A 13477-nucleotide genomic window follows, 5' to 3' on the forward strand; every position below is an offset into this window, starting at 1 on the left:
AAATTTGTCCCTCGCTCAGATTTCTTCAGATTTCAAACTCTGGAAATGAACCACTTTTTTCTCTCGTCATAACTTTTTGTTGGATTTCCACAGAGACCTGAAAATTTCCATGACTGTTCACCAAAGCCTGCTGTCTCTTACGGTGAAAGAATGATATCGATACTCCAAATAGATTTAGAGTTAGAAAGCGTTGTTTGAGGGCAGGTCAAGGCAGTTTTTGCTTCGCCTCTACTCAGTTATGGTGCATTACAAGTCAAATATCTTTAATAATTCATATTTTAATGATAAATCGTCAACACTTTAAGATTCCCCCATCTCTTCTGAACAAAACGGTGTAAGAATGACCGTTCTAGCCCCTACGGTTAGGAAATTATGGCCATTTGTTTGAGGGGAATGCTCACTATGACAAATACACTGCAGAAATCCTGTCTCTCTCTGTGTCTGTGTGTGTAAAAGCCTGCACTTGGTGCACCAGTTTTGGCGGGAAAAAGCACACAGCCTCTCTGATTGGTGAATTCAAATTAAGCAGCTCCTAGGCTGCTTGACTGACCTAGAGTCTTGCTTGTCTCTCCCTGTGTGTGTGTGTGTGTGTGTGTGTGTGTGTGTGTGTGTGTGTGTGTGTGTGTGTGTGTGTGTGTGTGAGAGAGAGAGAGAGAGAGCCTTTTTATGGGAGCATCTTACTGTATGATTTAAATTCAATATATTTAGACTGGTTGACTGAATTTGGTCCTGTGTGTGTCTCTCTGTGCTTGTGTGTTTCTATATGTGTCCATCTTTGTGATTGTGTGACTGTTATACTTTTTTTTACTGATTTTTTTTTCATTTAACAATTACATTTGAGGGACCCTTAGCATGTTCAGCATTTTTTCAGCTGTCCATTTTGCTTTTCCAATTTTTCTATTTAAGTTATTACTATTGTGCTAAGTCATAGCATTTCTGCTGCTTTTCAGTATTTGTGCTAAATACAGCATTTCTGCTAAATCATACTATTTCTGCTATTTCATAAGATTTTTGCTACATGTAATGTTTCTGCTAATAAATACAATTTCTCCCAAATATAGTATTTTTGATTAATTATAGTTTTTCTACCAAATCATAGTACAGTTTTACTGCTTTTTATATGGCTTCTAAGACAACCAATCATGTCTGAGGGCTTGCACATTCAAATTTGCATATTGGGGCCCTCGTGGCTTCTTAGATAACCAATCATCTATGTCATATATCTATGATATTTCATATTTTTATTTTAAATGGTCAACATTTCAAGATTCTCCCATGTCTTCTGAACAAAACGGTCTAAGAATGACCATTTTAGCCCCTACGGTTAGGAATTTATGGCTGTTTGTTTGAGGGGAGTCCTCACTATGAGAAATAGACTGCAAAAATCCTGTCTCTCTCTGTGCTGTAAGAGCCTGCACTTAGTGCACCAGTTTTGGCGGGAAAAATACACAGCCTCTCTGATTGGTGGATTCAAATTAAGAAGCTCACAGCTGTTTGACTGACCTAGAAACATGCTGTTAACAGCCCCTGTTCACTTGCTGATGCTGCTGCTGCTGCTGCTGGTGTGTGTGTGTGTGTGTGTGTGTGTGTGTGTGTGTGTGTGTGTGTGTGTGTGTGAGTGTGTGAGTGAGTGAGAGAGAGAGAGAGAAAGAAAGACACACACACACACACAAAGACCCTTTTTAGGGCAGCATCTCATTGTTGGATAAAAATATAATATATTCAGACTGGTTGACTGGCATAGACCCTGTGTGTGTGTCTCTCTCTGTACATTTGTGTACCCATATTTGATTTTCTGTGTATTTGGTGATTTGTGTATCTATATTTGATTTTGTGTATATCTGTTGGCTGTTCTTATTTGTTTTTTTTTCTAAATGTATTTTTATTTTATTTTTTTCACAGGTGAACAAAAATTAGTTTTGAGCAAATTTAACCTTGTTCCTTTTTATTCAGCTTGTCATTTTACCTTTCCAATATTTTCACTTAAGTTATTACTATTCTGCTCAATCATAGTATCTGTTCTAAATCATTGTTATTAAGCTATATCAGAATCAGAATCAGAATCAGAATCGTGTTTATTGGCCAAGTATATGTGCAGACAAATACAAGGAATTTGGTTCCTTGTATTGTATTGTAAGATTTCTGCTAAATCATAGTATTTCTACTATATTATATTTTTCTTTCTAAATATAGCATTTCTGCTATAGAATAGTATTTCTGCTATGTTACAATATTTGTGCTAAACTGGAGTATTTTTGCTAAAACATAGTATTTATTCAAAATTTCAATATTCATAGTATATTACAGTGTCTCTGGTAAATCACTGCATTTCTGCTTTGTTGTACTGTTTTTCTAAATCATAGTATTTCTGTAATGTTTAAGAATGTTTGGCTAAATATATTCTTTCTGTTATCTTATACTATTTCTCCTAATTTCTTGTATTTTTGAGAAGTTATCGTGTTTCTGGTAAGTTACAATATTTCTGCTAAGTTCTGCTATGCTATTGTATTTCTGCCAAGTATTATGTTTCCTCTAAGATATTACAGTTCTCCTAAGTTACTACATTTTAGCAAAGTTCCTTTGCTTCTGCAAAGTTTTTACAATTTCTGCAACTTTTCAGCTTTTTCAGCTAGTTTCAGCAGACAGCTTCAGCTGTAAAGCATCCACACTGCATTTTCGCAGGAAATGCAAATTTTTCTAGTTGTGTGGATGCTTTTGGCATCCACACTATTGAGTTCCTGTTTCTCTTTATTCTTTATTATTCCAGTTGCCAATTTTTGAACGTTTTTTGGCACTTAACTACTTCCACAATTTTCAGCCGATTTTCACCGTTCAAATTTTAAACTATTCTGCTATTTCTGCTAATGTGTGCTATGACTTTTGGTATTTTTTGCTATTATACTTTTTAAAATATTAAGCTTTTTATGCTTTTTTTTGTCCTATTGAAATGAATGGGAAACTTGCAAAATTCTGCTAAAACTTGCTTGTTTTTGAAACTTAACTACTTCCTCATACTTTCACCTAGAACAACCATTCCAACTTTAAAATATTCACAAATTATTGGCCTATTCATGTATGATTCAGCTTTTTCATATCTGTTACCATTTTCATCTTATCCCTTTTTAAGTTTTCATTTGCAAAATTGTGATTTTTCACAAAATACATGCGTTGTTATGGTTGCTATGCACTTGGCTTTCAGTGAGCCACTGTAAGTTTCGCAGTCTTCTCTTCATGTCCGAACAACTTCTTGCTACTCGCTCAATTTTCACTCAACCCACACAAATTATACATCAAAACGTAGGTATTTTTGCTGGCTTTCAGAAAATGGCACTATCATTGTTGTGGGATTTATAGAATTTTGGCAAATCTCCTCAGACCAACACAAGGTCGGAAAAGTCTCCATACAAAGTCAATGGAGAGTTTGTTAAAAATCACCGCTTGATTTCTGTAATGAGAGGCATATTCGAATCGTCATATCTCCTTAACGAAGCGAAGTTAAAACATGAGGCTTGTCCCAGTATATCTTCAGACACTCCTGACGCTCACAATTCAAGAATTTTTTTCTCATCTATTACCATTTGGCCATGAATTGGGTTTGTTTGAGGGTAGGAAATTTGTCCCTCGCTCAGATTTCTTCAGATTTCAAACTCTGGAAATGAGGCACTTTTTTCTCTCGTCATATCTTTTTTTTGGATTTACACAGAGACCTGAAAATTTCCAGGATTGTTCACCAAAGCCTGCTGTCTCTTACGGTGAAAGAATGATATCGATACTCCAAATAGATTTTGAGTTAGAAAGCGTTGTTTGAGGGCAAGTCAAGGCAGTTTTCGCTTTGCCTCTACTCAGTTATGGTGCATTAGAAGTCAAATATCTTTAATAATTCATATTTTAATGCTAAATTGTCAACACATTAAGATTCCCCCATCTCTTCTGAACAAAACGGTGTAAGAATGACCGTTCTAGCCCCTACGGTTAGGAAATTATGGCCATTTGTTTGAGGGGAATCCTCACTATGAGAAATACACTGCAAAAATCATGCCTCTCTGTGCAGCGTGTGTAAAAACGGCTGCACCTGTTTTGGCGGGAAAAAGTACACAGCCTCTCTGATTGGTGGATTCAAATTTAGCAGCTCCCAGGCTGCTTGACTGACCTTGAAACTTGATTTCTCTCTGAATTTGGTCCTGTGTGTGTCTCTCTGTGCATATGTGTTTCCGTATGTGTACATATTTGTGATTGTGTGTGTGTGTGTGTCTGTGTGTCTGTGTGTGTAACAGAGAGAGAGAGAAAGAGAGGGCGAGAGAGAGTTTTTATGGGAGCATCTTAATGTATGATTTAAATTCAATATATTTAAACTGGTTGACTGAATTTGATCCTGTGTGTGTCTCTCTGTGCATGTGTGTTTCCATATGTGTACATATTTGTGATTGTGTGACTGTTATACTTTTTTTTGCTGATTTTTTTCATTGAACAATTACATTTCAGGGACCCTTATCATATTCAGGATTTTTTCAGCTGTTCATTTTGTTATTACTATTGTGCTAAGTCATAGAATTTCTGCTGCTTTTCAGCATTTCTGCTAAATCATACTATTTCTTCTATTTTATGAGATTTGTGCTAAATACAGCATTTCTGCTAAATCATACTATTTCTGCTATTTTATGAGATTTGTGCTAAATACAGCATTTCTGCTAAATCATACTATTTCTGCTATTTTATAAGATTTTTGCTAAATATATTATTTCTACTAAATGTCGTATTTGTGCTTAATCATAGTATTTCTATATATTTCTGCCAGGTCCCCAGGCAGCCAATCCTCTGTGAGGACTGAGACATTTAAATTTACATATCAGGGCCTGCATGGCTTCCCAGCCAGCCAATCACATCTGAGGGCTGAGACATACAAATTTGCATACTTGAGGCCTTCATGGCTTCTAAGCCAGCCAATCATATCTGAGGTCTGAGACATTCAAATTTACAAATCAGGGCCTGCTCAGTTTCCCAGCCAGCCAATCATGTGTGAGGGCTGAGACATTCAAATTTGCATATTGGGGCCTACATGGCTTGTAAACCAACCTTTCCGTCTATGTCATATATCTCTAAAAATTCATATTTTTATTTTAAATAGATAACACTTGACGATTCCCCCATCTCTTCTGAACAAAACGTTGTAAGAATGACCGCTCTAGCCCCTACGGTTAGGAAATTATGGTCATTTGTTTGAGGGAAGTCCTCATTATGAGAAGTAGACTGCAAAAATCCAGTCTCCCTCTGTGTTCCTGCATGTAGTGCACCTGTTTTGGCGGGAAAAAGTACACAGCCTCTCTGATTTTGTGGATTCAAATTTAGCAGCTCCAGGCTTTTTGACCCACCTAGAAACATACAGGAAACACTGTATGTACAGCCCCTGTTTGTTCACTTGCTGCTGCTGCTGCTGCTGCTGTGTGTCTCTGTGCATGTGTGTTTCCATATGTGTCCATATTTGTAATTGTGTAAGTTATTACTATTATGCTAAATTATAGTATTTCTGCTACTTTTCGGTATTTGTGCTAAATACAGTATTTCTGCTAAATCATACTATTTCTACTATTTTATAGGATTTGAGATAAATATAGTATTTCTGTGTAATTACAGTATTTCTACCAAATCATAGTATTACTGCCAAAGCATAGTATTCCTGCCAAATATTAGTATTATTGCATGATCATAGTATTTGAGCAAAATCATAGTATTTGAGCATTTTCATTCTATTTGTGCCATAGCATAGTATATTTGCTGAATCACAGCATTTCTGCTATGTTGTAATATTTGTCCTAAATCACAGTATTTCTGCAATGTTTAGGTATTTCTGTTTAAAAAAAGTATCTGTAATCTTGTACCATGTTTGCTAAATTCCTGTATTTGTGAGAAGTTATCATGTTTCTGCTAAGTTACAATATTTCTGCTAAGTTCTGCTTTGTTATTGTATTTCTGCCAAGAAATTAACATTTTTGCTAAGTTCTTATGCTTCTGCAATGTTATTACAATTTTTTGCTACTTTTCAGCTATTTTTAGCAGACAGCTTCAGCGTTACAGCATCCACACTGCATTTTCGCAGGAAATGCAAATTTTTCTAGTTATTATTCTAGTTGCCACTTTTGCACTTTTTTCGGCACTTTTCTACTTCCACAATTTTCAGCCGATTTTCACCGTTCAAATTTTAAACTATTCTGCTATTTCTGCTAATGTGTGCTATGACTTTTGGTATTTTTTGCTATTATACTTTTTAAAATATTACACTTTTTTCCTTTAATTTGTCCCATTGAAATGAATGGGAAACTTCCGCAATTCTGCAAAAACCTGCTTGTTTTTGAAACTTAACTACTTCCTCATACTTTCACCTAGAACAACCATTCAAACTTTAAAATGTTCACAAATTCTTCTGCTTTTCTTGTATGATTCAGCTTTTTCATATCTGTTACCATTTTCATCTTATCCCTCTTTAAGTTTTGAGTTTAATTTTTGTGATTTTTCACAAAATACATGCGTTGTTATGGTTGCTATGCACTTGGCTTTCAGTGAGCCACTGTAAGTTTTGCAGTCTCCTCTTCATGTCCGAACAACTTCTTGCTACTTGCTCAATTTTCACTCAACTTCCACAAATTATACATCAAAACGTAGGTATTTTTGCTGCCTTTCAGAAAATGGCACTGTCATTGTTGTGGGATTTATAGAATTTTGCCAAATCTCTTTAGACCAACACAAGGTCGGAAAAGTCTCCATACAAAGTCAATGGAGAGTTTGTTCAAAATCACAGCTTGATTTCTGTAATGAGAGGCATTTTCGAATCGTCATATCTCCCTAACGAAGCGAAGTTAAAACATGAGGCTTGTCCCAGTATATCTTCAGACACTCCTGACGCTCACAATTCAAGAATTTTTTTCTTATCTATTACCATTTGGCCATGAATTGGGTTTGTTTGAGGGTAGGAAATTCGTCCCTCGCTCAGATTTCTTCAGATTTCAAACTCTGGAAATGAGGCACTTTTTTCTCTCGTCATATCTTTTTGATGGATTTCCACAGAGACCTGAAAATTTCCATGACTGTTCACCAAAGCCTGCTGTCTCTTACGGTGAAAGAATGATATCGATACTCCAAATAGATTTAGAGTTACAAAGCTTTGTTCGAGGGCAAGTCAGGGCAGTTTTCTCTTCACCTCTACTCAGTTATGGTGCATTACAAGTCAAATATCTTTAATAATTCATATTTTAATGATAAATTGTCAACACTGTAAGATTCCCCCATCTCTTCTGAACAAAACGGTGTAAGAATGACTGTTCTAGCCCCTACGGTTAGGAAATAATGGCCATTTGTTTGAGGGGAGTCCTGACTATGAGAAATAGACTGCAGAAATCCTGTCTCTGTGCTGCGTGTGTGTAAAAAGAGGTGCACCTGTTTTGGCGGGAAGAAGCACAGAGCCTCTCTGATTGGTGGATTCAAATTTAGCAGCTCCCAGGCTGCTGGACTGACCTAGAAACTTGATTTTCTCTCCCTGTGTGTGTGTGTGTGTGTGTGTGTGTGTGTGTGTGTGTGTGTGTGTGTGTGTGTGTGTGTGTGTGTGACACAGAGAGAGAGAGAGAGAGAGAGCCTTTTTATGGGAGGATCTTATTGTATGATTTTAATTCAATATATTTAGACTGGTTGACTGAATTTGATCCTGTGTGTGTCTCTCTGTGCTTGTGTGTTTCTATATCTGTCCATCTTTGTGATTGTGTGACTGTTATACTTTTTCCTGCAGATTTTTTTTCATTTAACAATTACATTTGAGGGACCCTCAGCATGTTCAGCATTTGTTCAGCTATCCATTTTGCTTTTCCAATTTTTCTATTTAAGTTATCACTATTGTCCTAAGTCATAGCATTTCTGCTGCTTTTCAGCATTTGTGCTAAATAGAGCATTTCTGCTAAATCATACTATTACTGCTTTTTTATGAGATTTGTGCTAAATACAGCATTTCTGCTATTTCTGCTATTTTATAAGATTTGTGCAAAATATAGTATTTCTGCTGCCAAATATAGCATTTTTTGATTAATTATAGTATTTCTACCAAATCATAGTACAGTATTTCTACTTTTTATAGTATTTCTACTAAATGCAGTATTTCTGGGTAATCATAGTATTTCTATATATTTCTGCCAGGTCCCCAGGGAGTCAGTCCTCTGTAAGGACTGTAATATTCAAACTTACCTATCAGGACTTGGACGGCTTCCCAGCCAGCCAATCATATCTGAGCCCTGGCACATTCAAATTTGCATATTGGGGCCTTCATGGCTTCTAAGACAACCAATCATATCTGAGCCCTGGCACATTCAAATTTGCATATTGGGGCATTCATGGCTTCTAAGACAACCAATCATCTATGTCATATATCTTTAATATTTCATATTTGTATTTTAAATGGTCAACATTTCAAGATTCCCCCATGTCTTCTGAACAAAACGGTGTAAGTGTCACGGTTTGCCGGTGCAAGCCGTGTGGAAGTTAATTAGGACCGGGCAGCAGCAGCTCAAGTGCAGGTAAGAATTTATTAACAGAAAGGCAAATAAACAGAAATGGCGAGTGACACTAACAGGTAACCTAAACTGGGAAAACTAACTAAGCAAACCAGAAACGAAGATGCAGGGAGGTCCGAGGAAACACATATGGAGAGACGCAGGGACATCTAGGGGAACAACACAGACGAAACAGCAACTAACAGAGGCAGACACGAGGTTTAAATACACAGAAGGATAACGAGGGAATGAGACACAAAAGGAGGGCACAGCTGGGAGTAATCCGACCTGACGAGACAGGGGAAAGTAAACTGAACACACTGACGTCAGACACAGACCTTCACAATAAAACAGGAACTACACAAGCAAGGACACAGACTAAGAAACGCGGACTAAACACAGGAACACATGGGCAGAACTGAATAAACACTATACAGAGGAAGGACAGAACCAAAATCACAATAATAGAAAACACAAAACGCTGGGTCAAAAGGACCCAGGATCATGACAGTAAGAATGACTGTTTTAGCCCCTACGGTTAGGAATTTATGGCTGTTTGTTTGAGGGGAATCCTGACTATGAAAAGTAGACAGCACAAATCCTGTCTCTGTGCTGCGTGTGTGTAAAAAGAGGTGCACCTGTTTTGGCGGAAAAGTGCACAGCCTCTCTGATTGGTGGATTCAAATTTAGCAGCTCCCAGGCTGCTTGACTGACCTAGAAACTTGGTTTTCTCTCCCTGTGTGTGTGTGTGTGTGTATGTGTGTGTGTGTGTGTGTGTGTGTGTGTGTGTGTGTGACACACAGAGAGAGAGAGAGCCTTTTTATGGCAGCATCTTAATGTATGATTTTAATTCAATATATTTAGACTGGTTGACTGAATTTGATCCTGTGTGTGTCTGTCTGTGCTTGTGTGTTTCTATATTTGTCCATCTTTGTGATTGTATTACTGTTATACCTTTTTTACAGATTTTGTTTCATTTAACAATTACATTTGAGGGACCCTTAGCATGTTCAGCATTTGTTCAGCTGTCCATTTTGCTTTTCCAGTTTTTGTATTTAACTTATTACTATTGTGCTAAGTCATAGCATTTCTGCTGATTTACAGTATTTGTGCTAAATACAGCATTTCTGCTAAATCATACTATATCTGCTATTTTATAGGATTTGTGCTAAAACATAGTATTTCTATTAAATGCAGTATTTCTGGGTAATCATTGTATTTCTATATATTTCTGCCAGGTCCCCAGGGAGTCAGTCCTCTGTAAGGACTGTAATATTCAAACTTACCTATCAGGACCTGGACGGCTTCCCAGCCAGCCAATCATATCTGAGCCCTGGCACATTCAAATTTGCATATTGGGGCCTTCATGGCTTCTAAGACAACCAATCATATCTGAGCCCTGGCACATTCAAATTTGCATATTGGGGCCTTCATGGCTTCTAAGACAACCAATCATATCTGAGCCCTGGCACATTCAAATTTGCATATTGGGGCATTCATGGCTTCTAAGCCAACCAATCATCTATGTCATATATCTTTAATATTTCATATTTGTATTTTAAATGGTCAACATTTCAAGATTCCCCCATGTCTTCTGAACAAAACGGTGTAAGAATGACTGTTTTAGCCCCTACGGTTAGGAATTTATGGCTGTTTGTTTGAGGGGAGTCCTGACTATGAGAAATAGACTGCACAAATCCTGTCTCTGTGCTGCGTGTGTGTAAAAAGAGGTGCACCTGTTTTGGCGGGAAAAGTGCACAGCCTCTCTGATTGGTGGATTCAAATTTAGCAGCTCCCAGGCTGCTTGACTGACCTAGAAACTTGATTTTCTCTCCCTGTGTGTGTGTGTGTGTGTGTGTGTGTGTGTGTGTGTGACACACAGAGAGAGAGAGAGAGAGAGAGAGACTTTTTATGGCAGCATCTTATTGTATGATTTAAATTCAATATATTTAAACTGGTTGACTGAATTTGATCCTGTGTGTGTCTCTCTGTGCATGTGTGTTTCCATATGTGTACATATTTGTGATTGTGTGACTGTTATACTTTTTTTGCTGATTATTTTTCGTTTCACAATTACATTTAAGGGACCCTTAGCATGTTCAGGATTTTTTCAGCTGTCCATTTTGCTTTTCCAATTTTTCTATTTAAGTTATTACTATTGTGCTAAGTCATAGCATTGCTGCTGCTTTTCAGCATTTGTGCTAAATACAGCATTTCTGCTATATCATACTATTTCTGATTTTTTATGAGGTTTGTGCTAAATAGAGCATTTCTGCTAAATCATACTTTTTCTGCTTTTTTATGAGATTTGTGCGAAATTATGCATTTCTGCTAAATCGTACTATTTCTGCTTTTTTATGAGATTTGTGCTAAATACAGCATTTCTGCTAAATCATACTTTTTCTGCTATTTTATGAGATTTGTGCTAAATACAGCTTTTCTGCTAAATCATACTATTTCTGCTATTTTATAAGATTTGTGCTAAATAGAGCATTTCTGCTAAATCATAGTATTTCTACTATATTATATTTTTCTTTCTAAATATAGCATTTCTGCTATAGAATAGTGTTTCTGCTATATTATAATATTTGTGCTAAACTGGAATATTTTTGTTAAAACATAGTATTTATATAAAATTATAATATTCATAGTATATTACAGTGTCTCTGGTAAATCACAGCATTTCTGCTATGTTGTACTGTTTTTCTAAATCATAGTATTTCTGTAATGTTTAAGATTGTTTGGCTAAATATATTCTTTCTGTTATCTTATACTATTTCTCCTAAATTCTTGTATTTTTGAGAAGTTATCATGTTTCTGGTAAGTTAAAATATTTCTGCTAAGTTCTGCTATGCTATTGTATTTCTGCCAAGTATTATGTTTCCTCTAAGATATTGCAGTTCTGCTAAGTTACTACATTTGAGCAAAGTTCCTTTGCTTCTGCAAAGTTTTTACAACTTCTACAACTTTTTAGCTTTTTCAGCTAGTTTCAGCACACGGCTTCAGCGTTCCAGCATCCACACTGCATTTTCGCAGGAAATGCAAATTTTTCTAGTTGTGTGGATGCTGGAGGCATCCACACTATTGAGTTCCTCTTGGGACTTCCGTACACTTTTTGGCACTTAACTACTTCCACAATTTTCAGCCGATTTTCACCGTTCAAATTTTAAACTATTCTGCTATTTCTGCTAATGTGTGCTATGTCTTTTGGTATTTTTCACTATTATACTTTTTAAAATATTAAGCTTAATTTGTCCCATTGAAATGAATGGGAAACTTCTGCAATTCTGCTAAAACTTGCTTGTTTTTGAAACTTAACTACTTCCTCATATTTTCACGTAGAACAACCATTCAACCTTTAAAATGTTCTCAAATTATTGGGCTATTCAGGTATAAATCCGCTTTTTCAAATCTTTTACCGTTTTACTTTTATGCCTCTTAAAGTTCTCAGTTGCAAAATTGTGATTTTTCACAAAATACATGCGTTGTTATGGTTGCTATGCACTTGGCTTCCAGTGTGCCACTGAAGGTTTTGCAGTCTTCTCTTCATGTCCGAACAACTTCTTGCTACTTGCTCAATTTTCACTCAACTTCCACAAATTATACATCAAAACGTAGGTATTTTTGCTGGCTTTCCGAAAATGTCACTATCATTGTTTTGGGATTTATAGAATTTTGGCAAATCTCCTCAGACCAACACAAAATTCGCAAAACTCTCCATAGAAAGTCAATGGAGAGCTTGTTCAAAATCACCGCTTGATTTCTGTAATGAGAGGCATATTCGAATCGTCATATCTCCTTAACGAAGCAAAGTTAAGACATAAGGCTTGTCCCAGTATATCTTCAGACACTCCTGACGCTCACAATTCAAGAATTATTTTCTCACCTATTACCGTTCTGAAATGAGTTAGACTTGTTTGAGGGTAGGAAATTCGTCCTTCGCTCAGATTTCTTCAGATTTCAAACTCTGGAAATGAACCACTTTTTTCTCTCGTCATATCTTTTTGATGGATTTCCACAGAGACCTGAAAATTTCCATGACTGTTCACCAAAGCCTGCTGTTTCTTACGGTGAAAGAATGATATTGATACTCCAAATAGATTTAGAGTTAGAAAGCGTTGTTTGAGGGCAAGTCAAGGCAGTTTTTGCTTTGGTCTACTCAGTTATGGTGCATTAGAAGTCAAATATCTTTAATAATTCATATTTTAATGATAAATTGTCAACACTTGACGATTCCCCCATCTCTTCTGAACAAAACGGTGTAAGAATGACCGTTCTAGCCCCTACGGTTAGGAAATTATGGTCATTTGTTTGAGGGGAGTCGTCATTATGAGAAATAGACTGCAAAAATCCTGTGTCTCTCTGTGCTGCGTGCACCTGTTTTGGCGGGAAAAAGTGCACAGGCTCTCTGATTGGTGGATTCAAATTCAGCAGCTCCCAGGCTGCTTGACTGAGCTAGAAACTTACTTCTCTCTCCCTGTGTGTGTGTGTGTGTGTGTGTGTGTGTGTGTGTGTGTGTGTGTGTGTGACAGAGAGAGAGAGAGAGAGAGAGAGAGAGAGAGAGAGAGAGAGCCTTTTTATGGGGTAATCTCATTGTAAGATTCAAATTCAATATATTTAGACTGGATGACTGAATTGGATCTTGTGTGTGTGTGTGTGTGTGTGTGTGTGTGTGTGTGTGTGTGTGTGTGTGTGTGTGTGTGAGAGAGAGAGAGAGAGAGAGAGAGAGAGAGCCTTTTTATGGGATGATCTAATTGTAAGATTCAAATTCAATATATTTAGACTGGTTGACTGAATTGGATCTTGTGTGTGTTTGTGTGTTTGTGTGACAGAGAGAGAGAGATAGAGAGGGCGAGAGAGAGTTTTTATGGGAGCATCTTATTATATGATTTAAATTCAATATATTTAGACTGGTTGACTGAATTTGATCCTGTGTGTGTCTCTCTGTG

Source organism: Pelmatolapia mariae, linkage group LG3_W, assembly GCF_036321145.2.
Source record: "Pelmatolapia mariae isolate MD_Pm_ZW linkage group LG3_W, Pm_UMD_F_2, whole genome shotgun sequence".
NCBI classification, from domain to species: domain Eukaryota; kingdom Metazoa; phylum Chordata; class Actinopteri; order Cichliformes; family Cichlidae; genus Pelmatolapia; species Pelmatolapia mariae.